Source organism: Nyctereutes procyonoides, unplaced genomic scaffold (assembly GCF_905146905.1).
Source record: "Nyctereutes procyonoides isolate TBG_1078 unplaced genomic scaffold, NYPRO_anot_genome, whole genome shotgun sequence".
Classification (NCBI taxonomy): Eukaryota; Metazoa; Chordata; class Mammalia; order Carnivora; family Canidae; genus Nyctereutes; species Nyctereutes procyonoides.
The window spans coordinates 26,515,464-26,542,178 of record NW_026575044.1 but is presented as its reverse complement, the minus strand read 5'-3'; the positions used below and the strand labels follow the sequence as shown (position 1 = coordinate 26,542,178).

At 39.7% G+C, this 26,715-nt stretch overlaps 1 protein-coding gene across 15 annotated transcripts in view; it reads left to right on the top strand.

Moving 5' to 3' along the window:
• FHOD3 (formin homology 2 domain containing 3) overlaps positions 1–26,715 on the top strand; it is a 463,903-nt gene that overhangs the window by 236,164 nt on the left and 201,024 nt on the right. The window contains exon 1 of one of the 15 annotated variants that reach the window (XM_055324585.1): positions 2,991–3,253. The exons of 13 other annotated variants lie outside the window; for them this stretch is intronic. The gene's annotated coding sequence lies outside the window, so the exon portion shown is untranslated. Of the gene's footprint in view, positions 1–2,990; positions 3,254–3,304; positions 3,376–26,715 lie in introns of those variants that run through there. One more of the 15 variants, XM_055324586.1, reaches the window with a different exon arrangement.

The window sequence follows — 26,715 nt, the reverse complement described above, 5'->3', positions numbered from 1 at the left end:
ATCTCATGTGCCTCTTTATGGAGCACAATTGAAATCCAACCTCAGAATTGAACTGAGCTAAATCTCCACAGTATCCCCCTTAAGAATTCTGAGAAATTAATGCCTTTAAGTACATAGATTAGAGATCTCCAGATAACAATAGTCTATGCTTATAAAGGATCCTTTACTAGTACGCTAGCCGGAGGGAGAGGTAGGAGATCTGTGCTAGCATCCAAAGGTTCCCAGGAAATATCCACGCTTGCCAGTCCAGTCCTCACCAGCCCCACATCAAAGCTGTTTCACAAATGGGAACTTGGATCCCAGTTTATAATGCTGGAATTAAAAGGCTGATGTACTATGGATAGAGCTATGTATAATGAGGCTGACTTAATGGGGTTCCCACAGTCCTTTGTAGAGTTAGTAGCATCCTTGCCTTTTTATGAAGAGAGATGCCCTGTGAAAATTAGAAGGATCAGAGCTGGAGCCCAAACAGGAAGTAAAACCCATCATGATTTCTGTGCTCAATGCGCTTTCATCCCACAGATGCGAAGGCGGGTAAATAGGTAGGGGTGGAGGTGCCTTGATCTCTTTTATAGACCCCATCTCAATTTATTTTCATTTCTAAGGATTTAGAAAATTAGCCTTTGTTTTTTTGAATTCTAAGAAAAATAATAGGCAACTGTTTCACACTAATATTTCCTAAAAATAAAAACAGGAAGTTAAAGGAAAGGCCACACAGCTTCATTGAGTATTCTGTATTAGGTTTGACATTTACTATTATTTATTTGCTATAAATATATGTGGTGCTTCCTGAATGATCATCTTTGTCCCAGAATAAATTGGCTTTGGCTGAAAAAGAATTATGCTGGAAAAATATCCACTCTGCCTTAAAGCACTTTTTTGGGTTTGTTTTCAAAAGTTTGATTTTTTTCCCTCAAAGAAAAAAATGACATATTTAGAAAAGAATTTTTTTAAAGATTTTATTTATTTATTCATGAGAGGCAGAGGCAGAGGGAGTAGGACACAGGACTCGATCCCAGGACCCCAGGATCATGGCTTGAGCCAAAGGGCAGATGTTTAACCCACTGAACCATCCAGGTGCCTTAGAAAAGAAAATTCTTGAGTGTTAGATTTGTGTGAGTTCCTTTGTAAAGGGAGAAATGTGTAAGTTGTCAAAGGTAGTATATAGAACCTCACAGTTCCTAAGGGCATCTGTATTGCAGGAGACATGTTACTATATTTAAAAAAAAAAAAAACATGAAGTGTATCTGGAAAAACAGTGAAGAGGAGGAAGAGAGTGCTGGTTAATTTTATATGTCAACTCTGTGCTGGTTAATTTTATACGTCAACTTGGCAAGGCCACAGTGCCCAGGTATGTGGTCAGATATCATCCTGGATGTTTCTGTGAGGGTGTTTGTGAATGAGATTAATATTTAAGTCAGTGGACTTGAAGAAAGCAGATTATCATCCATAATGTGGGTGGTCCTCATCCTATCCATTAAAAGCTGGATAGAATGAGAGACTGATCTCCTTCAAGCAAGAGGGAATTCTGCTGCACGTGGCCTTTGGATTTGAATTGGAGCATTGATTCTTTTTAGGTCCTCAGACCACTAGCCCACCCTGCAAATTCGGAATTTGCAGTCTTCTACCATTGCATGAACCAATTCCTTAAAATAATTTGTGTGTGTGTGTGTGTGTGTGTGTGTGTGTGTGTGTATATCCATCCATCCTTTGGTTCTGTTTCTCAGGAGAACCCTAATACATTTCCCTTTAGAGAAATCCACCAGCAGAGAAATCTGTGAGCAAGTACTTAATTGCATGATGTTTTCCTTGATACCCTGGTTGGACCATATGCTATCACATATACACTTTTCCTGCTTCTAGAGAGGAAAGTTCAGGGTGCTCAGGATTAACAGCCTGTTGAGTCAAGAAGAATATCTAATGCGGGGGTTGGGCACCTGGGTGGCTCAGTTGGTTAAGCATCTGCCTTTTGCTCAAGTCGTGGTCCTGGGATTGAGCCCCAAGTCAGGCTCCCTGCTCAGTGGAGAGCCTGTTTCTCCCTCTTTCTCTGCTACTCCCCCTGCTTGTGCTCTGTCAAATAAAGTCTTAAAAAAAATCTTTTTCATCTACCTAGTGTGAGCAAAAGAGAACACTCTTGAAGTTTCCAGATGCTGAAAAGCTTATGAGTCAATCTGGGCTAAGGTTCAGAAGACCTAGGAGTCCTGCCTCTCACTGGGGACTTGGGTGGAGGTAATGAAACAGGGCTGGTGTGTCGGCATGAAGGTGAGTTCCTGCTGAGTGCTGTGGAGGAAGGCATGCAAAGGAACAATGTGCTTGTTCTCAAAGCTTGCTCTCTCTCCCCTTTAAATAGTGTTTTGTGTTATTGCCAGTGTTTAGTGTTTCAAAAACAGTTCTTCTTAAAATAAGAATGTTTATGGAAAAAGATCATGCTTCTTGATCTCTTCCAGTTATCTCCATGATGAAAACTGGGCACTTCGTGGCACAAACCCAAGTTTAATTGTTCAGGGCAAGAGGAGGGGTTCCAGTATAGCTGTAGCAAATTAAATCTCCATGCAAAACATAAAATTGTTTTAAAGTCTTTTTATGGGCTTCTGGCACATAATAGGTGTTCATTAAATATGTCACTTTAATGAGAAATCCTCTGGCTGTTCTCTAGAGAGATAGATCCATGTATTGATTTCCATAGTACTGTCCTTAAATATTAGAGCAGGTGAGGTGTTACCCTGGAAGAAAGGCTCCTGACCATAGTCTTCTCTAAGAAGAGATGCAGGTTTGTAGGGTCACTACCAGAAGCTGACACAGGCTTCTTGTCTTGTGTCCCCACACATGCTTCTTGTTGCGAGGCTACACCCAGCCTGCTCATGGTTGTTGTTGGTGAAGAGCATCCCCTGCTTGCTGATTGTGTGTTAACTTTCCTTTTTACTTCTCCGTGTTTGTTTCTCATCTAATTGCATCTGGTTCATGGGTAAATGCTTTATTGGTTGGGGCCAAAGCCCAGGCATCTCTGGGCCCCATGAATCAGGTTGCGTCTCAAGTCAGCTCTTGCTGTGAGGTGCCAGGGCACCTGAGTCACTTGGAGGTTGGGTGGCTGTAGACGCCACGGTGCCTGGTCACAGTAACTGGCTCCCCCAGTGCCTCTGGATGTGGAAAAGTTTTGGCAAGCTGAAAAGTTGGCCACAGATCGAAAAAACCAAGGAGAGCCAACCAGGGTTGTGGAGCAGTAAATGTGTTTCGGAGGAAACCTAAAAACCAGGTGAGTGTGGGTGGACAAGTTGGGGCTTGGCAGCCAAGCGTGCTTGCCCCTTTCCTGCTGAACCTCTCAGACATGTCTCCTCCTACCTTAGCATCTTCCCAGGCATTTCTTTGAACAGAGTGGTAGGTACTTTTCCAGCTACATATAAACCTCTGAATAGAAATTTTATAGACAATTTTAACTTAAAAATAGGCAAAGAACAGTATCTTCACAAGTTGGTATTTCTTAAAGTGTCGGGCAAAATAGCCTTCTAGTTTTCTCTTCTCTAAAACTCGATTAATAATACTATTAACCAAGTGTCCTCACGAGGCTGCAATGAAGCCAGTGCTTGTAGATTATCTGTGTTGTATATATTAGAACGAAAGTAGAGTTACTAAGGCAGACTTTTACTTTACTTGACACTTTATAACTTAATTCTTTTCCGTGCTCATCCTGCTTTCCTCTTCCTTTATCTTCTCACTTTGGTCGACAGACATTCATTTTGTTCCTATTGAACCAGGACCAGGTTATACAGTGGTGAGTGGCCCTGCCTCATGGAACTTTCTGTTCTGGCCAAGGTGATAGCCTAGAACATGTAAAGGGTGTATGTAGTGATGATAGCTGGTCATGACTGTTGTGAAGAAAGATAAAGCAGGGTATGGGGTTGGCGGGTAATGGAGGTGAGGTGGGCAGGCTCTGTATTATATAGCATGAACAGGGAAGGCCTTTTGGAAGAGGTGATGTTTCACCAAAAGAATGGAACAAACTGGAGATTAATCACCCAAAATTTTTGAAAAACAGATGGCTTAAGTCGTTTGAAATCAATTCCGGATCCTCAGCAACCAGCAATGCTGCTGCTAACATATTAGCTAACATATTAGCTCAGAGATGTTTATCATGAAATGTTTTTAGGTTCTGGAAACCATTTCTGTGTTTGTGTGTGTGTGTGTGTTTGATGAGTAGGGGCAAAGTGCCTTTTTTCTCAGCATGGGTTATGCTTTATCTTATGAAGACACCGCTGAAAGAAAAACTTCTCGGAGGCATGATTTGGCAGCACTTACGTAGTAGGTAGAGGGTTTGGGTGATGTTACTGTTTGGTATTCTCTCAAGTAAAGGTTGAAATGAACTCCTGTTGCTTCTTTGACATGTAGAAATAGGTAAAAACTTTATGTATTTGTCTTTTTAAAAAATCTACTTTGATGTTAAAAAAATAGTTTAAAAGGAATTTTATGCCTGTAAGACTATCAGAATATGGAGCTGACTTCTTGGAAGGAGCTGCTGGGAGCTGGATACCTGGGAAGGGCCCTCCATGTGCAATGGGGGCTTGCTCTTTGGAGTGCAACCAGTGGGAAATCTGTCTGGAATCTCTGTGTCATGGCTGGCTGTTCCTCCTGGAGTAATAAGTTCTGGAACTAAATTTTGTAGGTGTCGGTAGAAGAAGTCCCTTTCAAGGTGCATTTCCCTAGGCTGTCATTCTACCCTATTTCCTCTTCAGACGTTCCTGCTAATCCCCTGTTGTTGGTCTTATCACAAATTAGCATTGCTTACCACCCTAGACTGTACTTCTGGCCCAAGTTCTTAGTGGCATTTTGGCTGTTTTTATTTCACATCTGTGTGTTTATTACTCACAGTTTTCTGTTTCTTTGCACCAGCTCCTGTCATTTGTACTTCAGGGTTGTGATATTTCATTTAAAAAACTGACCCAGGCAGCCCCAAAGCAACTTTCAAAACGTATGTGGTGGTGGGTGAGTTTCAACTTTGGTGCAGTTCACAGAGAATGGCTGTCTTAGAAGCAGAGCATTTTTTCAGATGTTGGTTCATTGTTTTCTTTAGAGTCACATTAATGAGCAACTGGAGGACAACTCCAGCCCCCCCACCCCACCCCCGCCTGCCCCAGCCCTGCCCTGTGTTCTCAATCCAGCAGCAGGAAGGGAGAGCAGCAGACGGGCTGGAATGTTCATTAAGGGAGATTTCAGGTTCTTCTCTTTCAGGATGAAGTGGGTTGTTTTTAACTTGGACTTGAGGATCTCTCTCCATGATTATTGTTTCAAAACATTATAGTCAAGGCTTATAGTGGAACAACCAAAGGTAGAAGAGAATGTTGTTTTGTTTTGCTAACTGTGAGATGGATTCCTAACAGTTGAGTGTGGATGTATTTGCTTGTGCGCTGGTGTCTCCACTACACCCAGTGTGTTTTGGTGTAATATTTATTAGGTGTTGCAGGAGACACCTAATAAATGGCACAAAGAAGTGAGCAATGCCACTTGCTTCATGTTTCTCTTTGTTTTTTTTTTCATCTTTTTTTTTCATGTTTCTCTTTGAGTGTCAAATGCTGACTCCCTTAGGCCTTCTGTTCTTTTTTTTTTTTTTTTCCTTCATTTATGGGGAAATCCATATAGAAGTTCAAGGGAAGAATTGTTATGTAGGGCCTGGAAAGTCAGTGCAGCCCATGACATAGGGACTCCAGTGTTGACTCATACCATCTCACAGAGCTGATCCCTCCCTGCCCCAAGCTCTCTCCTGGGAACAGCCTTCAGCCTGGTCCCCTTGTTCTCTGCCTTTGGGGAACAGAGTGACACTGGAGGGGGGAGGGGCATCCCCATGGGGACAGAGGGCACAGGAAAATATGGGCGAGGAAAAGGCAAGCCCCTGGTAGAACACAGCCCCTTGCACAGACCAAGGTCTAGAGGCACTGATTAGGGTGGGAGAGCCTTTCCCTTCCCTTTACTCTCTTCAAGATGGTTTGAGAACACAACAGCCAAAGGCTTATATGAGAACAACCAAAGGTAGAAGAGAATATCATTTTGTTTTCTTTGGCTTACCGTGAGATAGATTCCTAACAGGTTAAATTTTCTAATTTTAAAACCAAGGATAAAGGCCTTCAACATTTATCCCCACAAATATAGAAGGCAAAAGGGGAGAGAGCCAGAACACGGTAGAGCAGAAACCCTAAGTTCAGTCAGAAAGGGAGGTAACTTGTGGGAGCTGGCCCTCTACTGGTAGCTTTATACATCCTGCTTCTTAGCTCCCTATGGTGACTTGTCAGCCCCCAGCACAAGCAGAGTCTGGGGAGACTGTTGCTGCACAAAGTGGGTATTCCTGAGCTAGGCCTGGAGCAAACAAAAAGGATGTGGAGAGTGATACTTGAGTTTGATGAGTATTTCAAGTTTGTTCATTTACTGAGGAAATTATCAATTGAAAACTGACAATTCGCCAGGCACCATGTTTAGCTCTGTGAGTGCAAAGATGCCTGAGACGGCAGGAAGCTTCCAACTGACTTGCTGAGGAGAGTGTACTTGTTATGCCATTGTTTCCTTTTAGTTTTGTAGAATATTTCTTTCTCTGTTTTGTTAGGTGAAAACATAGATATTTCAAAACTACCCTTGAGGTCACATTGACATACAATGAACTGTGCATATTTAAAATGTACAATCTAATATGTTTTGCCTTGTGTGTATACTAGTAACACCATCACCACAGTCAGGAGAGTGAAATGTGTCCCTCACCCCCAAAACTTTCCTTGTGTTAATTCTTCTTATCTCCAACCCACCATCCCTTCCCTAGGCAACCACTGATATCTTTTCTGTCACCATAGATTAGTTTGTATTCTCTCCAAGTTTATATCAATTGGATTAGATAGTATGTCTTCTTTTATTGTCTGGCTTCTATCACTCAGTGTAATTATTTTGAAATTCATCCATGGTGCATGTATTTAGTAGCAATCCTGTACAATATGCCACAATTTGTTTATCCAGTCCCATGTTGGTGGACTTTGGGTGTTTTCAGTTTTCAACTATTTAAAATAAGGCTGGTGTGAACATTTGTGTACAAGCATTTTTGTTGACATACATTTCTTTGTGGTAAATACTTAGGAGGGAATCACTGAATCATAAAATATAGATATATGTTTGACGCTACCAACTTTTCCAAAATGTTTTACAATTTTACATCCTCATCACTATTGTATAGAATCCAGTTCATCCACATCCTTTCCAATACTTGATATAATTAGTCTGCTCAATTTCTGCCATTCTAATATGTGAATAGTGGTATTCCTTTGGGATTTTAATTTGCATTTACCTAATGACTAATGATGTTGAACATCTTTTTATGTGCTTATCTTCCATCTGCCTATCTTGTCTGGGTGAAATGCTTGTTCACATCTTTGGCCAATTTTTAATGGGATTGTTTGTTTTCTGTTATTTTATTTTGTTAATTATGTTATTTCTTATTTCTCTTTTTTTTATAGTTTTGAGAGTTCTTTATATGTTGCAGATACAAGTCTTTTGTCAATTATGTTATTTGCAGGTATTTTACCCAGGCTGTGGCCTTTTAATTTTCTTAGTGGTATTTTTCAAAGGAGACATTTTTAATTTTGAAGTCTGATTTATCAGTTTTTTTCCTTTTATCAACTGTACATTTAGTGTCATATCTAAGAAATTTTAACCTAACTCAAGGTCCCAAAGATTTACTTCAACATTTCCTTCTAAGTTTATAGCTTTAGGTTTTAAATTTACGATCTTTTTTGAGTTAGCCTTTGCATTTGATATGGATCAAAGTTCTTTTCTTTCTTATGTATAAACAATGGTTCCAGAACCATTTGTTGGGGAAAAAATAACTACTATATTTTTCTCTATTGAATTATCTCTGAACCTTTATTAAAAATCAGTTGTCCAAAAAAAATCAGTTGTCCATATACATGTAGGCCTATTTCTAGACTTTCTATTCTGTTCATTGATTATTTGTGTATCTAATGCCAATACCACACTGTCTTGATTACTGTAGTTTTATAGTAAGTGTTGTAGTTAGGTAGTGTAAGTCTCCAGATTTTGTGTTTCTCTTTCAAAGGGCCTGTATTAGATTTTTGGCGTTTCCACATGATTTCTAGATTTGGCCTGTCACTTTCTAGAGGAAAAAAATCCTGCTGGGATTTAATTGGGAATGCATGGAATCTTTAGATCAGCTTGGGGACAACTGACATCTTTAAAATACTCAGTCTTTTAATCCATGAGCATGGTTTAGTCTTTCGTTTATTTAGGTCATTATATCTCAGCAATATTTTGTAGTCTATCCCTAAGTATTTCTTTTCTTTTTTTAAGATTTTATTTATTTATTCACGAGAGACACAGAAAGGCAGAGACCTAGGCAGAGGGAGACATAGGCTCTCTGCAGGGAGCCTGATGTGTGGGACTCACTCCTAGGACACCAGGATCTACCTGAGCCAAAGGCAGATGCTCAACCACTGAGCCACCCGGGTGCCCCAGTATTTCATGTTTTTGATGTATTTTAAAATTTCATTTTTTAATTGCTCACTAGTATTACATAGACCTATTGACCTAGTATTCTGCCGCCTTGTTATAGTCACTTATTAGTTCTACCAGCCTTTTGTAGATCCCATAGGATTTTCTACTGAGATGATCAATTTGTTTGTGAATAAAGACATTTTAGGTTTTCCCTTTCCAGTGTAGATGCCTTTTAGTCTTTTCCTTTCCTTATTGCACTGTCTGTAAAGTTGAATAATGTTGAATAGGAGTGGTAAAAGTATACATCCTTCCCTTGTTTCCTGCCTTAAGAGGAGAGCATTCAGTCTTTAACCATAACCATGGTTAATGTCTTTAACAGATAACCATAGTGTTATCTGTAGGGTTTTTTTTGTTTTGTTTTGTTTTGTTTTGGTAGAAATCCTTTATTGAGTTGAGGAAGTTTCCTTCTATTCCATGTTTGCTGAGAGTTTATATCAGCAATACACATTAGATTTTGTTCAGTAATTTTTCTGCATATAGGGATCTTTCTAAAAAATTTTGTTGAAGTGGTAAATTACATTGATTTATTTTTAAATTATTAAACTGGGTTAAACTCTACTTGGTCATGACGTATTTTCCTTTCTTTTTTGGTAAGATTTTATTTTTAAGTAATCTCTACACCCATCATGGGGCTTGAACTCACAACTGCAAGGTCAAGAGTAACATGCTCTACCAAGTGAGCCAGTCCACTGCCCCGGTATTTTCCTTTTAATACTAGAGTTGATTTGCTAAATTTTTTTTTGTTGTTACAGCTATGTTCATGAGAGATACCTGTCTATAGTTTTCCTTTAATGTTTTGTCTTTGTTTTCATGGTAATACTCATTCTTTGTTTTGTTTCTAGAAGTTTAATTATTTTTAAAGTAATCTCTACATCCAAGGTGGGGCTTGCACATGACTCTGAGATGAAAAATCTCATGCTCCTCCAACAGAGCCAGCCGGGCACCCCAGTAATACTCATTCTTATATTATTGTATAAATTGGGAAATTTTTCTCCTCTTCAGTTTTCTGGAAGAGCTTGTGTATAATTGGCGTTATTTCATCTTTAAATGTTTACTGGAATTCATCAGTATACCCATCTGAGCCAGGAGATCCCTTCCTAGAAAAACTTAACTACAAATTCTATTTCTTTAATAGATGTTGGGCCATTCAGGCTGTCTATTTATTCTTGAGTGAGGGTTTATTGGTTTATGTCTTTCACGGAATTTGTCCATTTCATCTAAGTTGTCAAAATGTTTTGGCATACAGTTCATAATATTTTCTTATTTTAATATCAGCAGAGTGTATAGTGTTGTTCTCTCATTTCTGATATTGTAATATATCACTCTCTCTCATCACCCTGACTAGAGATGTATAATTTTATTTATCTTGGCAAAGAATCAGATTGGTTTTCTTTGTTGTTTTCCTTTTTTAAAAAAAAATTCATTGATTACTCCTCTCTGACAGGTATTATTACCTTTATTCTGCTAACTTTGGACTTAACTTGTTCTTTTTCTGTATTCTTAAGGTGGCCACTGATGTAGTTGACTTGAGAATTTTCTTTGGGATAAAGACTAGGTAATCTAAGTTTCCCTCTAACACTGCTTTTTTAGCAGCATTTCATAAATTTTGATATATTGTATTTTTACTAATTTTAAAACGCTTTCTAATTTCTTTTTTGATTTCTTCTTTAATCCACAGGTTATTTAGAAGTATTATTATATAAATATTTAAGAACTTTTAGAGATCTTTCTGTTATTTATAAGTTAATTTTATTGTGGTCAGAGAACATGTCTTGTGTGACTCAAATCCTTTAAATTTATTGAGACTATTTTTGTGGGTCAGAATCTGGTCTGTCCTTGGGCATTTGAGTGGAATGTACATTCTGCCATTGTTGGGTGCAATATTCTATAAATGTCAATTAGGTCATGTTGATGGATAGTTTTGTTCCAGTCTTCTGCACCCTTACTGATTTTCTGTCTACTTTTTCTATAGATGACTGTGAGGGTAGTGTTGAAGTTTCCAGCTATAATTGTGTGTATTTCTGCTTCTCCTTTCAGCTCTGTCAATTTTTACTTCGGGTACTTTGAAGCTTTGTTATTACATGCATAAATATTTAGGATTGCTATTTCTACCTGATAAATTGACCTCTTTAGTGTTCTGAAATGACCTTCTTCATTCCTGGCAATATTCATTTATCTTAAATTTGTCTCCTCTGATATTAATATAGTCATTCCAGTATTCTTTGGATTAGCATTATCATGGTTTTTCCATCATCCTTTTACTTTCAGCTAATTTTTGTCTTTATAGAAAAAAATTATTTTCTGTAGGAAGCATTTGGATCTTTTTTTAAAAAATATAAGCTGATATGAAATTATTGATGTTTGGGACATTTATATTTATGGTTAACGATGTTTCAGTTTAAACCTATCATTTTGTTGTTTGTTTTCTATCTGTACTTAATTACATTTTCCTTTTTTTTTCTTGTTTTAGATTACTTTTTAGGATTTTGTTTTCTTTTTTTAGCTATAATTCTTTGATATGTTTGTGGGTGCTTTAGGTTTATAGCATACATCTTTCATTCATAATGACATTCTTCAAGTGATACTAACCATAAAATAAACTCACAATATAGTATCATTTCTTCCCTGTTAGTCTTTGTGTCTATTGTCATTTCTTTTACTTTTACATATGTGATAAGGCTCATACTACAAGATTAGTCTTCTGTTTAGGCAGCCAGTTATCTTTTAAAGAGATTTAAATCTTTTTAAAAATTACATATTTACCCACATTGTTAGATTTCTTGCTTCTCTTTATTTTTTCTTTTTTTTCTTTCTTTATTCCTTTTTGTAGATTAATATTGCCATCTAGCATCATCTTTCTTTTGCCTGAAGGATTCCTTATACTGCAGTCTGCCGTTGATGAATTATTTCACCTTCACATGTCTGCAAAAGTCTGTATTTCACTTTTGTTCTTAAAAGATGTTTCGCTCGGTGTAAAAACTAGGCTGAGTTTTTTTCCCCTTTGTGTTTTAAAGGTTATTCCACTATCTTCTTATTTGCATTGTATCTGGCAAGAAATCTGCTGTCATTCTTATCCTTGGTTCTCCATTTGTACTGTCATTTTTCTGCCCCTCTTAATATTTATTTTTATCACTGATTTTGATCAATTTGGTTATGATGTGAATTAGTATAGTTTTCTTCATGTTTCTTCTACTTGTGGTTTGTTGAGCTTCATAGATCTATGGGTTTACAATTTTCATTTCATCAGATTTGGAAAAGATTTGGCCACTATTCAAGTATTTTTTGACACTTTCTCCATCTTTTCTCTGCAGGACCTTCAATCACACATGTTAGAATGCTTGAAGACATCCCACAGCTCACTGATACTCTATTTTTAAATTACGTTTTTCTCTGTGCTTCATTTTGGGCAGTTTCTATTGCTTTGTTCTCAATTTTGCTAGTCCTTTCTTCTGTATTTCATTTGCCATTAATTTCATTTAGTCTAATTTTCATCTTTTATCTTGAGTCTAATTTTGGTTTTCATTTAGAAGTTCAATTTAGGTCTCTTTCATATCTCTCATGCCCTATTTTAACTTTTTGAATATAAGAAATACTGCTCTAATACCTGTTTAATGCCCTTGCCTGTTAATTCCAATATCTGTGTCAGTTTTGTTTCAATTTTGATTAATTTTTCTCCAGACCAGAAATGGCTTTCCTTGTTTTTTTTTTTGTATGCTTTGTAATTTTTTTTTTTGCTTTGTATTTTTTTTATTGAAATCCAGAATAAACTTTACCTTACTGGTATGCTGATTTTTTTTTTTAAATAAACATTTCTAAAGTTTGGGAACATAATTACTTAGAAACAGTTTGATCCTTTTAATTTTTAAGATTAATTAGGTAATCTCAGAGAAGCATGTAGTATAAGGCTAATTTTTATCCATGACTAAGACAAGATACTTCTGAGTACTGTATGTACCCAATGTCCCATGAATTATGAGATTTTTTTAGTATGGCTTGTGGAGATAGCCTTGTGTGAGCATTGGGTATTTTTCCTTCTAATCCTTTTTTAGTGCTTCTTTTCCTGACCTCAGGTAATTACATGCACTGACTAATTGTCTGCTGACTACTCAAAGGGAATCCTTTGTAGATTTCTTTCTGTATAGCTCTCTTTTTTATTCTGTCCTATGAACTCAATCTATCTTACTCTCTCAGATCTCCCAACTCAGGGAGTCTGATAACTTCCCAGCTCTGCTTTGAGTCCTTTTCCCTATGTCATCGGAGTTTTCTCAAGGCAATAAGCTGGAATTTTGTCTGTTTTAAGCAGCAGGGGAAATTTGATGCCTGTTTGTCAATCTTGGCCAGAACCAGAAGGCTCACAACCATTTATATTTAAAATGTACTGACAATGTATAATGATTAACAAAAAATGATCAAAATTTTTGACCTGTAATCCTACTTTTGGGAACATAATCTTAATTCTAAAAATGAAAAAGCTATGCATACAAGAATACTCTGTAAAGTGTAATTTATAATGGAAAATTAGAAGAAATCTGTTAAAGGAGAGTGGTTAAAATTAAGGTATATATATGTAGTAAACAGTGGGTTACTTTAAATGACAGTTTCAGAGATTTTCAACATTAAATATGTTTGATGTTAAACTCATTAATGATGTACAAAAATATTCCAGGCTATGCCATCAGTACAACCTCATAAAACATTTATATAAATAAAGACTCAAAAAGACAAATGCACACAAAATGACATAGCATTTTGAGAAGAGTGAATTGACCATTTTCCTCTACTTTAAGAATTTTTTATCATTGTATTAGAATCTACCCATTTGGAATTAATTTAGTGATTCTTTTTAATTTATTATAAGATTAAAAGCATGGAGAGATGTAAAGAAAAATAAGATAAATTCCTGTGCATGTTATATGTATGTGTACATTATGTGTGTTATTTATTTTCATTGTATTGTGGCATATTTGTGGGACACAGTTTCACGAGCCACCTCCTGATGCTAACGGGCATTTAAGTTGCCTCAGTTTTTCAGTTTCAAACGTTGATGTTACAAAAATTCCTGTACGTGTCTCCTTATGCCTGTGTGTGAGAGTTTCTCTAGACAAGAGCTTATTGGTACAGAGAAGTTGTAGCCTTGTGAGGTTAATAATTATGTTTTTTGGAGCTAAGTTTCATAACCTCTCTCATTTTACTTGTTCTCTGGGAGGAGGGGTGCCTTGTATCTTTAGGTACATATTAAGAACATTTTAATGTGATTCTTAATAAAAGCTGCCATAAATTGCATTATTAATCAATTTAACTGAAATTGAAATGAAATTCTGTAACCTTTATGGCTAATCCATACAGCTATGCCTTATTTATCTAGAATTAGGGGAGTTACTTAGAATTCCAGTATCTATTTTGGTGTCCTTCATAAGTGATTCCTTCTGCATCGAGTCACTGTATAATGAGACTCCTGAGGTTTTCATGTTGGACCCACTTGAGGCTAAATTCACTGCAGCTGCATCCCTGCTGAACTGCAATGTATACAGTCTATGCTCACATTCATGTTCACATGCCTGCGCTTTCTCAGCTTCAGTCTCACCACCTCTGGTAGCCTGTCCTGTTGCCACTATTGTTTTCACAGAACAGGAACAATCACCTGGCTCTAGCGACCTCATTCATCTTGACCTAGTATAAAGCACTGTCTTCTCTCTTGATCTGCTTGAATCACAGTCGTCACTTCCTAACATTCCTTGATGGTTTCTGGGAGTTGGAATTTCGGGGGGCATGCTCAGCCTTTCAGGGTTGAATGATGTAGAAAAGCCAGAAGGTTTCAAAACTCTCTGCCTGTGATCACCCTGCTAGCACAGGACCACCTACCAGCTGTTGACCCAATGGCATTGTTTGTCCTCCAGGGATCACCCTCTCTGCTGCTGCTGCTCCTGGCTCAGCAGAAAAAGCAGAGAAAGAAGAGCAGCTGCACTTGCTTCCACACAAATCCCTCCTCAGCTCAGAAGGAAGCTTTTAAAAATAGGACTAGTTGGTTTACCTTTTCCTCCCAATAGGTGGCAATTTACATGTGTGTTGTTGATTGATTATATACTATCTGGCTACCAATGCCTCTGCTCCTCTGAACCCTTGATGGCATTTCATTTCAGCACCTCACTCAGAACACAAATTTTATTTTTTTCCAAAGATTTTATTTATTTATTCATGAGAGAGAGAGAGAGAGAGAGAGAGAGAGAGACACAGAGAGAGAAGCAGGCTCCATGCAGGGAACCCGATGTGGGACTCGACCCCAGGTCTCCAGGATCACACCCTGAGCCCAAGGCAGGCGCTAAACCACTGAGCCACCCAGGGATCCCCAGAGCACACATTTTAAAGAGAGCTGCATGTTGATTTTTCTTCATCATGTGAGGCTGGCACTCCCTGAAGATGTATCTATTTTGGTCACAATCACTGTCTTACTCTGAACTCTCTTGTCTCCAACTAGTTGCTCCCTTCTATCCTATCAGTTTATTTTTTCCCCCCAGAAAAGTCAAAGAGAGGTCTGTCTATGGATGACTATGGGCCATAGAAATGGCCAGGTGTCACCTCTTCATACATTAGTAGGTATACATCATCCAGCTTATGTGGCCTAGAGCTTACATGACTTGGGGCTACAGAAGCCAATATTTTATTTTATTTTTTAAAGATTTATTTATTTATTCGTGAAAGGCAGAGACAGAGGCAGAGACACAGGCAGAAGGAGAAGCAGGCTCCATGCAGGAAGCCCGATACGGGACTTGATCCCAGATCCCAGGATCATGCCCTGAGCTGAAGGCAGATGCCCAACCACTGAGCCACCCAGGCATCCCCAGAAGTCAATATTTTAAAATGAGAAAGTGAATCACAACAAATGACAGATTATAGTAAGCTGACATACCATAAACCTCTCAAAACCCACAAAAAATCTTAATATTTTTATTAGTTGGCATACTGACATGCATCTATAATATAGTTTTCCCTGCATTTTCTGGCTGTAGCTTTCTATGCTCTTACTTTTACAATGATTTGATTTGGTAGTGTTTTCTATAGACAAAGCAGGAAGATAATCCAGCCTTTGTTTGGTATGATTGAAATTTGTTTTGTATTGATACTTTAGAGCAGGGATCATCAGACTTTGTCTGTGAAGGATCAGATAATATTTTAGGCCTTGGGAGCCTCTGTATCAATTAGTCAATTCTGCCTTTATAGGCAAAAGCAGTCTTAGGCAGTATGTAAATGAATGGGTGTGGCTATGTCCCAATAAAACTTTATTTATAAAACCAGGCAGGAACCCAGATTTGGCCAGTAGGCTGTAATTTGTGGGACCATGATTTGCCAGTCCTTATTTAAGAGTGTTGTTTTTATCTTCAAGCTCAATCATGGTAATCTTTTGGAAATGTCTAGGATTTTTTTTTTCAAATGGGCATAAACCTCTATTACTTTCATATGGGAGCTATAGGAGTTAGAAGATATGCCACAAACTTCTAGCTCTTTCCCTCTGAAGATTGGTTTTCCCATTCACATATTTGTGATTGCTTACACTTAGGTCACATCTTAGAGTGTGATCGAAGTGTCTGCCCCTCAGGTCACACATCAGGTGAGTTGCCCCGCTGGGCAGCAGAAGCATTCTGGGGAATCATTCCTTCACCAGGATGACAAGCAAAAACCTCTATACACCAAAGAGATGGTAAACTACATAAATACATCCCACCAAACCCCTTACTTCATCTCCCTTATCTGGATCCCCCAAATGTCCATGATCATTCTTCTACCTGCCACTTGAGAAAGGATGATGGAGGGAACCAGCAAGCAACTATGGCAAGCAATTATAGTCTTAAGTGATTGCTGTTAAAGTGCTTTCATCTTATAAATTATGTGAAAATACAGCATCCCAAGAACACATTACCTGAGTCCCTCAAGGTCTGGGAATGGGCCTGTAGGAGTGAAGGGCTCTGGAACATAAGCTTTATAGCACAAGTAAAATTAACCCACAAAACTTGAACCTCACCTTTGTGGGATGGAAGTATGTATCCACTGATAAAGTTTTAGCAAGAGGCATACTATTCAAAGGCTTATTCCTTCTAGAGCCCCTGAAATCATATCCTAAATGCAGACAACTTTTTAAACTGCTTATTAGTTTAGTTTGTGGGATGTGAACTCAGTGTGTCCTTGGGCAACCAGAGTCAGCATGCCTCCCATTGCCTAGATGAATTAGCCTCAGAGAGGGACACACCTTGCTGACCTCCTTCATTGATGTAGAAGCCCTGCCTGCTTCTGCTCCTGTTAGTCCCTGGGTCGTTCAGGTTGGGCTTTGCATCTAACCTGCTGGAGCCTGTTCTCCAATAAGCTGACCTTGAAGCCAGAGCTCCCCCCGGGAGATGGTGGCAGGGACCTAGCAGGAGTGTTGACTTTGTCATGCCCTGGATACCCTGATGGACATCGTGACAGCTGACTGTGTACTTTTGAGTCGTCTTGTTTCACCTGGTAAAGCATTACCAGTAGTTACTTAAGCTTGCAAGAGACAAATGTGTTGTCATCTCTCCCTTGATTCCTGCTGCAGCTCTGCATGAAACATCACCATCTTTTTTTTTTTTTTTTCCAGAGGAGAGATTTGAAGCAACAGAGGTCAAATCATTTGCCAGACGTTGCTAGGTTGGGAAGAGGCAAGGCCACAAGGCCTGATCCCCAGGTTTCTTGGCTTCAGAACCCATGCTTGCCACCACTTCCCTGGCTTACCCTTCTGCTTTTCTTCCAGGCTGCTGTGGGGCCAGGTGTCCAGTCACCTCCAGCCCTCATGGCCCAGGGCTCTGTCTGGTCCAGTGAGGGGGGCTCCTGCCTGAACAGGCCTAGCAGAGTGCCTGGCACTTAATCCTTCCTTGCGACCTCTTGGTAAATGAATGCATAGGTCAGTCTTAGGGGAAGCTGAGAGTTTGGGCCACATGTGGAGGAAGGCTCCTTGCAGACAGCGGAAAAGACCAGAGGGAGGTCTGCAGCAAAACCCTAGTCTTTAGTGAAAACTCCTCATAGCTTTCCCTTTTTTCCCCTTTTCTTTTTTGTGAAGAACAGCTGGTTTTTGTTTACTTTTGGTTTAAGGAAAAAATCTTTAATTATAGGATACAAAGCAATGTTTATCAACCCTTTCTTCATTTTCATCCCCCTTTGGGACATTGTTTTCTTAATCACCCCTGTCCCTCACCCCCTTGAAATGTTAATGCTGCAGACATACTGTGTATCTGTTACACACTGTGTCCCTGTAGAAGACCATAAACCATCCTAATATTTACAGTATTTTTGCAACCAAGAACTGATTTTTTTTATTCCTTCCCATGTTTGAGAATGCATGGCCTAAAGTCTTTGTTTAGCTTCACTAGCCGATGACATGTGAAATGCTCATAGATTTATAGGAATGAAAATAAAGTACTCATTGTTGACAGCCCGTAATGACTTTTAGCATGGCAAAACAATCCAGCTCTAATGAACATGTGATTACAGCTGCCAGGAAATAGCTATTAATTAAATGGGAGTCTAATACATTGGCTAAGGAGACAGGGATGGGTGGCAGTGGCGTCCATGGATGCATAGCCTTGTAGCAATCTGTCAGGTCTACAAGGGCTGATCTAGTCTTAATGCCTGTTTGCTCCCAGGGAAGGATTCCGGAAATGGTAGAGCACGTGCCAAGGCCACCTGACTCCTACAACATTTTAATTGCTTTTAGGTTTTTCTGCTATGGACATTAAGCCATTAGTTTTTATTGTTTTTCAAAATATATATACATATCTCCTATAACATATAGGATATGTAAATAACAAAACACATATATAACAACATTTGCCATGGTAACCCCTTCTAATTGTATAATTCAGTGGCATTAATTATCTTTATAATGTTTTACTGCCATCACCACTATTTTCATGACTTTTTCATCACCCCAAATAGACACACTATGCCCTTCAAGCCATATTCTTCAGCCCCCCTTTTTTTGTCTCTCTGAATTTGCCTATTCTAGATATTGCATGTAAGTGAAATCATGTAATATTTGTCCTTTTGCATCTGGCTTGGTTCTACTTTGTGGGATGTTTTTTGAAGGTTCATCCATGTTGTATGTAGCATGCATCTGGTAGAATTTTGAAATGTATCCATAACTAATTAAGCTTTATGGCATATAGATAATGGAGTGGATGGGCACAATCAAGGAGGGATTTGATTATTACTTTTCTCTTTAAAGGAGGTTTCATTATTTCTCTTCCTCTTCCTTCTTTGAACACCAATTTAGAGGCCACATTTATGAGTTGAGTCATCCTAGGAAGGCTTCCAGTTCTTTGACTATTTTACATATTTTGGTTTTGTTCTAGGTCCTAAAATACGTGTAAAATATCATAAAACTATATTTGGCAAACTTGTAATACTTATAAAGAACTTAAGTTTAAATCATAGGCAAGTAACTCCTACACTGGACCCACATTTTTAAAACATCCTTGAAATCCCATCACAGGGGTCTGTAATAAAGTCCTCTGAGAACAAACTAAGGGATTGTCTTATTTAAAAAACATTATTTAAGGGTGCCTGAGTGGCTCAGTCTGTTAAGCATCTGCCTTTGGCTCAGGGCATAATCTTAGGGTCCTGGGGTTGAGCCCCACATCAGGCTCCTTGCTCAGTGGGGAGTCTGCTTCTCTTTCTGCCCCTCCCCCTGCTCATACATGTGCTCTCTCTCTCTCTTACAAAAATAGATTAAAACTTTAAATGATAAAACAATAACTATTTACTGCATTACCTGATGTTATGATTTTAAAGTAATGTCTAAAAGTTGAAATTTTGAAATTGTCATTCAAACAAGATGAGGCTGGGACCATTTCCAGCAATTGAGAGTTTTGAGAGGGAAGTAGACTGGGCTGGTAGAAACCAGTGTCACCTACCTTGTCCCTATCCACAGTCCTCTGCCCAGTTGGAAAGCATGGGAAATTGTTGTTGGACATGGGATTTTGTTTTTTTCTATGTTTGCCTTTGAGTTTGATTTTGGTTAAAAAACAAGTACTAAGAGTGAGTGAGCTGAGAGAGAGCCTAACCCAAGCACATCTCTTAGGTAATAGTTTAGTATCCACCAATGGTTCACATCTTCTGGATGCTCAGAAGAAATACCTGCAGAACTTTGACAACCATGGATGCCAGGTCCACATCCAGGACCAATTAGGTGCTGGAGGTGGGGCTCTAGGGGTGGGGAGCTTCCCAGGTAATGAATTTCCCCTGGTTTAAGGCTTCCCAGATTTCAGACTTCCCAGGTAATGATTTTCCGCTGCAGCCCTGCCTGACAACCCTGAGGAAGGTCAGTGCCTGGGATACTGGCAGCCAAGGTAATTACAGGGCACAGGTTCTTTATAGGAGGTGCAGAGGCAGCACCCTGCAGGGGCCAGTGGCAAGTCCCCTCTTGGTGCAGATTCACTAGTAGTTGGTAGAATTGTAAGTTTGGAAGTTTAGTAAATCAGGCCTTTTTTAGGAAGTTAGAATTCTAAAGGTGTCGAAATTCTACATAGAAGTACAGAATTGGTGTACTGGTATATACTCTGATTGCTTTAAATAATGCCCAGAAGTGTACTTCTAAGTTTTATGGAGTCACATTTTGGTGGCCTGGGACTGCAGGCCATTAGAAGGGCTCCCCCTGGTGCCAGACACTTCAGATTACATCCCCACAAGGGGCTTTTGAGTAATGTTAGGAAAAGGAAGGATTTTAGAGCTGATGGGCTTAGAAAGTCTTCTGGTTAAACCCTTCTATCTCCCAGATGACAGCTGAAGTCCAGAGATCAGTTAAAGAGAAGCATTGGCAAGGGCTCTTGGACCATCAGCCACATGCTGGGCTAATACAGAACCTCCCTTCATCTTTACAACTGGGGATCCAGGTGGGACTTATCTTCCATTTTATAAACGAGTAAACCAAGGCTCATGCTGGGTAACTTGCACATGTTCAGAACTAGGAATTGATGAAGGCAACATGGAAAACAGCTTCTCCCTGGGTCCCAGTTCTATGAGTTTTCCTTGATGCTACGCTGTCCTGAAAGCAGAAATCAGGGGGAGCATTGATGCACATTTTCTCTTCTCATGCCCTGGAAGCTCTCTGTTTTCTTGTAGTGAAGTGTGCCCCAGCCTTTAAGGTATGGCTCTGTTGCCCTCTTCTGTGAAGCCTTCTCTAATTAGTCTCATACCAACCCTACTCTTCTCTAAATTGGAGTGTTTATGAGCTCCATCCCACTTCATCCCACCCCACTTGAGTCTAAGTGCTCTCTCCAAGCCTCATGCCTATTGTCTCTGTCATCCCAGAGTATAGGTAAGCCTCTCAGAGGGTGGCATCCCTTGTGTTTTGCCTCCTGCGTGTCCTCTCCCTAGGTCAGGGGAGGAGCTGCTTCTCCAGAGGCACTCTCAAGTGAGCCCTATGTCACAGATCCATGGTGCCACCCTGGGTCTCTGTAGGAAGAGCAGGGTTTAGGGTGGAGCATGTGAGATGAGCAGGATGAGTTGGGTCACTGCTGGGCCTGTGGAGTCTCTGGTTTAGTTCATCTCAGGCCCTGAGATGCCTTGGGGATGGTGTGCACATCTGCTTTCATGTCACTGGCTGAAAGTTCTGGAAGATCATCATAGATCACATCATTAATGTGACTCTTCATAGAGAAATTAGGGGCTGCTAAAAATTTTTAGAAGCTCAAAAGCTGCTAATGTATTACACCTGCCTTCATTCCATTGGTTTCTCCTTATCTAAAAAATAGGGGAATGTGGAATGGCAGAGAATGAGAGAGGCCAGGGAGCCTAGGTGTGATTGAGGCCACAGCAGCCCTGGCAGTAATAAGGCATGTCCTGTACTGATGGCTGGTGAAGGCCTACTTTTAGAGCATGAGAAATTGGGGTTTGAGCTTTGCTGCTGGTTGAAAGGTGAAGGAATGGGCCAGAAGCAAATACGTCCTGTGTGAGTGGTATTACATGGGGGAGTAGGATGGGGCCAGGGCATGGCTGCATAATGACACGGTGGGAAGGTCCATCAGAAGGAACCACACCAATGAGCCTGTTCTAGGGAGCCTGGGTGGAAGGCCCTCCCTTCACTGAGATGAGACTTAGTGGTTAAGTTTGCGAGTGTTAAGCGTGGCTCTTAGGCCTGATTTATTTTAAAATTTATCTTGGGGACTTTTTGGGCATTCAGGGGTGAGGAGAGGTTAGTAATTTTTCCAAGAATGCTCTGGAAAATTTGCATTGCAAATACTGCTAGATGTCAGCTGGGGACTCAAAATTTTGACACCTTGCTGGAGCTCCTTGTGCTGATTAAATTCTTGTCTCCAGTCTAGAATTGGCAGCTTATTCTCCTTAATTTTCATGCAGTAATTGGTGTTGAAAGAGTATTTCTTTGACAGTTGCCCTTGGGGAAAACTGGGCCCAGGCTTGTTATTTAGGGCGGACAGTTAAGTGGAAGAGCATAATAATAACTCAGACTCCAAGGTCTCCACTTCTTTCCAAGAATGTCAATGTTATCAACCTCTTTTCACTATTTACTGCAGACTTTGGTGCAAAATGAAAGTTGGGGATCGGCAGATCCATTTGAGATTTAAAAAGTGAGTTCTAATGGTGTGATTAAAATAAGTTGAAATCTTGTGTCTGTGATGAATTAGGTCTTCCCAGAAGATAAGATTTTAGTGGTAGCAGTGGTTTTTCCCTCTCTGGAGATAACTTCAGTTTAAGAAGTCTCACTGAGCATTGTCAGAGGCCTGGTTGGGTTCTGGCTGAAGAAAGCAGTGCCAATCTTGGGCTTACATCTGCCTCCAGGAAGAACTGGTTGTATCCGATGACATGGCAACATCCATCTTCACTCCCAATGGGCAACTTACAGGTCACCCTCCCCTGGTTCCAGGAAATACCTTCATGACCAGTAAAATTGTTAGTAGCGGATGGTTGCCCTTGTGGCAAGGCAGTTTTTCTTTAATTTTTCATACAGTCTCTTTTTCTGTACTTTAGGTTAAATAGTGATTTGCAGTCATATTTTCAAATGGTAAAGTATCTTATGAAATGGCTGTAGAGTAGGCTTTCCTTCCCATGCTTTTGAGAAGAGGAAATCAAGAATGGGTGAGTGCAAGAAATAAGTCTAGAGATCTAATGTAGAAGCGTGACTATAGTTAGTGCTGTGTTCAATTCCTGAAATATTCTAAGAGTAGGTTTCAGGTGTTCCCAACACACACAGATGTTAAACATGTGAGGAGATATGTTAATTAACTTGACTGTAGTAATCATTTCACTGTGTGTATGTATATCAGAGCATCATGTTGTACATTTAAATATACCCACTTTTTTATTTCAGAATTTTTAAAAGCTCAGAGAAAGAGGATGGTAAAGTACACAGCATACAATGGAAACAATTAATGAATTTGGGTAAAATGTATACAAGTAAATAAGGATTCCTTATGCTATCCCTGCAACTTTTTTGTAATTTTGGATTTCTATCAAAATGAAAAGTTACCCAAACATGCAAAAAAAAAAAAGTAGGAAGGTGATGTGGGATGATAAATTGAGATACTCTGACCTCAGGGGGAGTAATCTTTTGTTGCATGATGGAGCTGTAGGGTCAACTATGCAAGTGAATACCTAGTTTACAAACCAAGCCTTATCTAGTATATAAAAGGACTGTTTTGTAGTAAATTGTGTGATCTCCCCATACTTAAAACAGCACTTCAACAACAACGCGTTTATTTTATTTTTTTATTTTTTTTATTTTTATTTATTTATTTTTTTTTTTGTGTGTGCTTAAAATACTTAGACCTGGGATCCCTGGGTGGCGCAGCGGTTTAGCGCCTGCCTTTGACCCAGGGCGCGATCCTGGAGACCCAGGATCGAATCCCACGTCGGGCTCCCGGTGCATGGAGCCTGCTTCTCCCTCAGCCTGTGTCTCTGCCTCTCTCTCTCTGTGTGTGACTATCATAAATAAATAAAAATTAAAAAAAACCCCTAGACCTGAATTGTGTGTGAACCGCCACCCCCCCCCCCCAAAGAAGGTAGTGTAGCTCTCGAATTCTGTGCCGGTTTCCAGAATACGTGTGACCTGTAATGTCACTGTAATATTGAGTACAGGAAAGAATGGGGGGTGAAGTGTTTATTAAAAGACTACACTGGGCATCAATGTTTGAGCTCTTTGTTTAAAAAAATCAGAGTGACTCTGCCAGGAAGGAATTACCTTCCCGCCTCTTCCATGGCATTTTTGGCATCTTTGGGCAAAGGAAAGGACATGAACAAGCAGGCCAATAAGGCATTTGGGATTGTTTAGTTGTATGTCTCTGCGGTGTCAGAAATTCTTTTTTTTTTTTTAAGTAAAATTACATTAGCTCTGGTTTGTAGAACAAATGTATGTTTTATATGCAAAGACTTCTCTTAAATGAGAGGCATGGGTAACGAATTCAAGGTTGAGAGGCTTAGCGTTGGTAGCCTGGCGGCCGTAGGTTCAGAGGCACAGGAGCCCAGGTGGTCTGGAATCACGCAGGTTGGTGGAGAGGGAAGGGGCCCAGGCTTCATCCTGAGGTAGGAAGGAGCCAGAAGGTTTTCCAGCTGTAGCTGACATGTTTGATGCTTTGGAAAATTGGGTGGAAACAACATCTACCATAGGATTAGCTAAAGAGTGAGAGTCAAGGTAGGGACACCAGGGATCAACGGTTGCTGTAATTTGAAAAAGACAAGGAAAGCTGGACATGAGGTAGTGATGGAAGACAGGATGAATCTGCAGCCTGTTGCAGAAGACAAATTGAGGGAATTAGGTGACTCATTGGGATGGAGGATAAGGGAAGGAGTCTGCAAGAGTAGATTCTTAACTTTTGTGGCTGAACACCTATAGGAAGAAAACATTCCTATTTATTTATACTAGAATAAAGATAGTCCTTATCCGAATAAATGAAATGCACTCTATTTTCTATTGTTTCCTAAAAAAAAATATTGCTGGTTCAGATTCACTAGGTTGATTTTTATAACTCACTAGAGGTGTTTAAAGATGCAGGCTTACACCTGAACTCTAGTATCTAGCCTGGGTGACTGGGTTCTGTGTGCAGTAGGCAGGGTGGGGGTGGTGGATCCAGTGTTAAGATGCGAGAAGCAGTTAAAATCCAGCAAAGCGTCTGCAAATTATCTGTTGACCATGTTAGGATTCCTTTTAAGGGCTCCTTGGAGTAGAAGACCTCCAGCTTTAAAAAAGGAAGGACAATAAAAGAGGAAGAAAGGAAAGTAAAAATGAGGGGAGGAAAAAAAATGAGGGGAGGAAGAAGGAAGGAGAGAAAACGTGGAAAACCATGAGGTTAGAGCACAGAGGCCAAGTTCTGGTGGGCACGCTTCCCCCCCCCCACACCCTACAGGACACGCTCTCTCTAGGCCACCTTCCACGTTGCTGCTGCAGAGCAGGGTGTGAGTTCATTTCTGGATGAGATGGAACGAGCACATGTGACCCCCATCTCTCCTGTTAAGTACAGCTGTAAGCCTGGGACAAACAAATTGAGTAACAACTCAAGGACTCTGAAGAGTAAATGGTAGGTGGGGGGAAGAAGTCGAGATTGTGAAATGGCATTGAACTGATGGTGCTTTTAACATTTTTCTTATATTCTGTGGTCTGGATTCCAATTAGCCTGAAACCCAGGAGTCGGCCTTGGTGTGGACAGAGAACATTTCCAGGAGAAGCCTTCTGCTTTTGGCTTGAGCCAGAGGAAAAAGGACTCCAAACACTCAGTGTCAAAATGCTGCCCATGTTTCTTATTCCTTTCTGTGTTATGTTGCACCTCAGGCCCTAGGTAATGCCAGAGTGACAACAGCCATGGTAACATGTGGACAGTCAAGCACCGGGGTTGAGGGGGTGGGGGAGCATAGCACCTAAAACTTGGAGGGACACATAAACTTTTCCTCCAATGGAACTGTGGTCACATGAGGTTCAGGTGAACACTGTTGTTTTTTTCCCCTTGGTTCTCCCATAGGTGGGTTCCAGGTATGGACACAGTCACAGAAAATAAGTGGCAGGGTAGGGTATATGATGACTCAGCATTCTGGCTGAAGGACTAAGATGGAGAGCCCCAGGGAACCTAAAAGTATCAAGGTGATAATGAAGGAGAGGCTCAGGAAAGGTACCTGGAGACTTTCTCTTATGAAGCCCTGGGTTCACACAAACTGTACATGCATGACTCAGACCCTAGATGGCATACTAGTGAATCTGAGAATGAAACAATAAGGTAAGTCATGTCCAAGTCTCAAAGTGGATGGGACAAATGCAGGACCAATCCAAAAAGCACAGTAAGAACTTTGAAAATGGAACTGGCATTAGAACCAGAGCCTGTGAAAGGCAGGTCAGAACTTGTGGCATGAGTTGAACCAGGTTAATTGCCTGCTTAGACACACACACACACACACACACACACACACACACACAAAAGTCAACACTTTCTGTTATATTTAAACAAAACCCAGAGTCTTAAAATTTTCAAAGTATCCAGGAAATACGCCAAAATTACTTGGCATAAAGTAAACTAGGAAAATCTCAACTTGCATGGGAAAAGATAAATCAACAGACCCCAGTGCCAAGGCAATATAGATATTAAATTTTTCAAATACTTTAAAGTAGCCATTCTAAAAATGGATCAGGAAGAAAGGGTGACACTTAGAAAGTCTAAGCAAAGAGAGATACTGAAGATATAAAGAAGAACCAAATTGAAAGTATAGGAATGGAAAATATAATAACCAAAATAAAAAGCTCACTAGATGGGCTCTGTGACCGATTAGAAATGATAAACCTGACTTCAGATGCACCAATAATTAACTGTAACTGACTTAATCTCAGCAATTAAAAGGCAGAGAAAATCAAAATGAAAACATAGGACCCAACTAAATGCTGCCTACAAAAAAAACCCACTTTAATTATAATGCTATAGGTAGTTTTAAAGCAACAGGATACAGAAATAAATACCCTGCAAATGTTAATCAAAAGAAGGCCATGATAACATTAGAGAAAGTAGACTACGAAATTTAAAAAATCAGCAAGGGACAAAGAAAGATATTATAATGATGAAAGGGTTATTAGTTCACTCAGAAATGAAAAACCTATAGAGCTTCAAAATACATAAAGCAGAAACTTAAATAAGAAATGGAAAATCATCAGTTATAGTTGGAGACTTCAACACTCCTTTC